The sequence below is a fragment of the Budorcas taxicolor genome, chromosome 5 (genome assembly GCF_023091745.1).
Source record: "Budorcas taxicolor isolate Tak-1 chromosome 5, Takin1.1, whole genome shotgun sequence".
Taxonomy (NCBI): domain Eukaryota; kingdom Metazoa; phylum Chordata; class Mammalia; order Artiodactyla; family Bovidae; genus Budorcas; species Budorcas taxicolor.
In genome coordinates, this window is record NC_068914.1 from 77,921,827 (window position 1) to 77,926,331 (window position 4,505).

At 44.2% G+C, this 4,505-nt stretch overlaps 1 non-coding gene across 1 annotated transcript; it reads right to left on the reverse strand.

The window, feature by feature from the left end:
• Positions 1-4,009: 4,009 nt before the first annotated feature.
• On the reverse strand, positions 4,010-4,081 carry TRNAC-GCA (transfer RNA cysteine (anticodon GCA)). The gene has a single exon. It is a non-coding gene; the product is annotated as a tRNA-Cys (tRNA).
• Positions 4,082-4,505: the final 424 nt, after the last annotated feature.

Consider the following 4,505-nt stretch of genomic DNA (forward strand, 5'->3'; position numbering starts at 1 on the left):
GACCAAAATTCAAAATTGCATTTTTGGAAAAAATCCACTTCGGTGGTGCTAGTGGTAAAGAACCTGCCTGCCAGTGCAGGAGATGTAAGAGACACAGATTTGGTCCCTGGATTGGAAAGATCCCCTGGAGAAGGAAATGGCAACTGACTCCAGTATTCTTGCCTGGGAAATCCCACGGACAGAGGAGCCGGGCAGGCTACAGTCCATGGGGTCACAAAGAATTGGACACAACTGAGGCAACTCAGCAATACGTGAACCGTGAAATTCCAGATGTTCAAACTGGTTTTAGAAAAGGCAGAGGAACCAGGGATCAAATTGACAACATCTGCTGGATCATCGAAAAGGCAAGAGAGTTCCAGGAAAACATCTATTTCTGCTTTATTGACTATGCCAAAGCCTTTGACTGTGTGGACCACAATAAACTGTGGAAAATTCTGAAAGAGATGGGCACACCAGACCACCCGACCTGCCTCTTGAGAAACCTATATGCAGGTCAGGAAGCAACAGTTAGAACTGGACATGGAACAACAGACTGGTTCCAAATAGGAAAAGGAGTACGTCAAGGCTGCATATTGTCACCCTGCTTATTTAACTTCTATGCAGAGTACATCATGAGAAACGGTGGGCTGGAAGAAGCACAAGCTGGAATCAAGATTGGTGGGAGAAATACGAATAACCTCAGATATGCAGATGACACCACCCTTATGGCAGAAAGTGAAGAGGAACTAAAAAGCCTCTTGATGAAAGTCAAAGAGGAGAGTGAAAGAGTTGGCTTCAAGCTCAACATTCAGAAAACTAAGATCATGGCATCCATGGGACCATCCATCATGGTCCCATCACTTCATGGGAAATAGATGGGGAAACAGTGGAAATGGTGTCAGACTTTATTTTTTTGGGCTCCAAAATCACTGCAGATGGTGACTGCAGCCATGAAATTAAAAGATGCTTACTCCTTGGAAGAAAAGTTATGACCAACCTAGATAACATATTCAAAAGCAGAGACATTACTTTGCCAACAAATGTCCGTCTAGTCAAGACTATTGTTTATTCCAGTAGTCATGTATGGATGTGAGACTTGGACTGTGAAGAAAGTTGAACGCCGAAGAATTGATGCTTTTGAACTGTGGTGTTGGAGGAGACTCTTGAGAGTCCTTTGGACTACAAGGAGATCCAACCAGTCCATTCTGAAGGAGATCAGTCCTGGGTGTTCATTGGAAGGACTGATGCTGAAGCTGAAACTCTGGTACTTTGGCCACCTCATGCGAAGAGTTGACGCATTGGAAAAGGTCCTGATTCTGGGAGGGATTGAGGGCAGGAGGAGAAGGGGACGACAGAGGATGAGATGGCTGGATGGCATCACTGACTCAATGGACGTGAGTTTGGGTGAACTCCGGGAGTTGGTGATGGACAGGGAGGCCTGGCATGCTGCAATTCATGGGGTCTCAAAGAGTCGGACACGACGGAGCGACTAACTGACTGAAGTAACTGAAGCAACTTAGCACACACAACAGTACAGTCATGAAGTACTACTTTTTGCATATTACTGGGTTTTCTCTGCTGCACTAGAATATAAGTTTCAAGAAGGCAGAGGTTTTTGTTTGTTTTATTCACTGCTGTGTTACCATGGAATATTTGTTGATGAATGAGTGAATCCCTCAGAACTGTGTATTTTCTATTCTGCCTGTGAATGGAGAGCCCTGAGCCTCTGGGTGGGGAGGGGTGGGACTATTTCTCCTGGCAGTGCAAGGGTCACTTCTCTGCAGGACTGGGCACCACGTTCACTCCGCTTTCTAGAGAGTATGCATCCAAACAACTGCAAAGCTGCATGTCCTTCTTCCATGGTGTCTTTCCAAAGCCGCTCTGCTTCCTTTCCTATCTCCCTGTCCTTCCTCTGTGTTGAGACCCCTTACATTCTATACCCAGGATTTAGCAGATCAGTGAGTCACTTGTTCACTGGCTTCCAACCCAGATTACCCAATGGCACGAAACAAGAAGAATTAAAACCAAAGTGTGTTGTCAGATAGCACACAGACATCTATTTTCCTCCATTATAAAGCATAAGAAATGTTTTAGATTGTTGAGCATTTCATTTCCAAACATTTTTAAGTTAGTGAGAAAAAAAAAAAACCCTCATTTAAAAATGATCAATGTACCATGAAGTTAACAAGGTCGTTTGGAATAAAAATGACATAAGCTATATTATGGTTTCTTTACTGCTGACAGTTTGTAATTATAATTACAGTTCTAATTGTGACAAACTAAATCCATAAACAAAGCACTTGACCTTAAATTGGCTTTAGGTTATAGAGCTCTTCGTGACTCTTCTGCTACTCCTCCATTTTTCTCTTTGAACTTTTGCCCCAGGGGTTTTGTAATTCATTCCAATTATCCAATAAACCAGGTTTTCCTGACAGTAGATGTACAGCCCTTCCCTTCCCTAACACACATGCTCTCTCTTTCTCTCCTCCTGGAACAGTTTTTCCTTTCAGCAGCTTCTTTGGCCAACTTCAACCTTTCAGAGGCCTGAAGCATCACTTCCCACTAAAAACCATGCCCCTGTACTATTTTATAGCTCCTTAAATCTTTCCTATCGTATCACTCATTAAATGTCATTTATTTGCTTGTCTTCTTGAGAAGCTATGAACTCTTAGGCCAGTGTCTATACTGTCTTGTTCACAGTTGACTCTCAAGGACCTGGAGTACTACCTAACACAAACCAGAGGTTCAATCAGTATTTACTGAATGAATGAATGAACAGTTAAAACCTTAATCTGTGATATTCATGAATTATTAGTGTTAACCATGCCCCTTTCTAAGCTGATTTAGAGTTGGTTCCAGGGGTCTCAGAACTGGTGAAGAATCCTCCTGCAATGCAGAAGACCTGGGTTTGATCCTTTCGTTGGGCAGATCCCCTGGAGAAAGGAACGGCTGCCCACTCCAGTATTCTGGCCTGGAGAATCCCAGGAACAGAGGAGCCTGGCGGGTTGCAGTCCATGGGGTCGCAAGAGTCAGACATGACTGAGTGACTAACACTTTCACTTTCCAGGGGTCTCACGTTTGTAGCCTGAAGAACTGCTGAGAATATAATCTCCTTCAATATCAGGAGAGGTGACTTAGTGTCCTAAGGCTTATAAGTGGGAGGGCAGGGGCAGAGGGGTGCCATGCCCCCTTACTGCGCTACAGTTTTGGGCTACTGGGGAGACTACCCAGTGTCCAGTGAGAGGCAGACTGTCTGAGTTGAATCCTCACTCTACTACTTATGGGTCCCATGACTTGGGCAGTTAACTCAAGTTTTGCGTGCCTTAGCACCTCTCAGAAAGTGGTTGTTAAAAGATTAAAAGAGTGTAACACAGTAGCTAAAGTACAACGAATGGCTAAGGAAGGCCATGTTCCTATTTGAGAGTAAGTTAGGGGGTAATTGTAGCGTTGGCATCCCTGGAAGCACCTTAACTATGTAGGGAAGCAATATCCTGTTTTTCTTGGGGGCAGTGGCAGTGGCTGATGGCTTGATGATTTCAGTACCCTCTGTTTCCTGATGACATTCTTCATCCACACTTCCTTGATAAAAAAGAGACCAAATGGGCTAGCGTGCTTCTTTTTTCCAGTTCCTCTTCCTTGAACATGGGCAGATGTGATATTTTGAAGTGTAGCAGCTATTTTGCAATCATAAGGCAATGAGCATGAAGGCAAATGCCTCCAAGCTAAGGATGGTGGAGGGAAAGATGGAAATACCGGGTCCCTGATGGCATCGTGGAGCTCCTGCACCAGCCCTGAACTGCCTACCTCTGCTCTTGTCTGAGAAAAATAAACTGTGGTGAGAGATGGTTGAGTTTTCTTGCTTTGAGTGGACTCCTAATGATGGAGACAGAGTAAAGGGACAAAGTGAAGTCGCTCAGTTGTGTCTGACTCTTTGCTACCCCATGGACTGTAGCCCACCAGGCTCCTCTCTCCATGGGATATTCCAGGCAAGAATACTGGAGTGGGTTGCCATTTCCTTCTCCAGGGGATCTTCCCAACCCAGGGATCGAACCTAGGTCTCCTGCATTGCAGGCAGATGCTTTAACCTCTGAGCCACCAGGGACCAAAATAGGTGATTAAATAGTTAATCCCATGAGAGGGTTATAAGTTAAAGAAGAAAAAAAAGGAGATACCTGTAAGTTAATGATTATTCAAGACAGCAGGTTTACTTAACTACAAAACCAATCAGGCTTGCTTAGCAATAAAACCATGCAACAGGAGCACAGAACATGTCCCCAAACAAAAAAACAATGGTGCCATGAGACTCACATCCTGCCTGGTGAGCTCAGTAAGTTAATGATCCCTAGGGCACGCTCTCTGCACACATAAAAAACAATAATTTGTGTACCTAGCTTGACCATGTAGGGACAAGAAACCTGCCCAACCTGGAGGAGGAGAATGACATCTACTCAAGAAAGATAAAAAAGGTTTTCTCCTCTCCCCCCTTTTCCTTTGATTATAAAATGGTACCCAAATAAGTTCTCAGG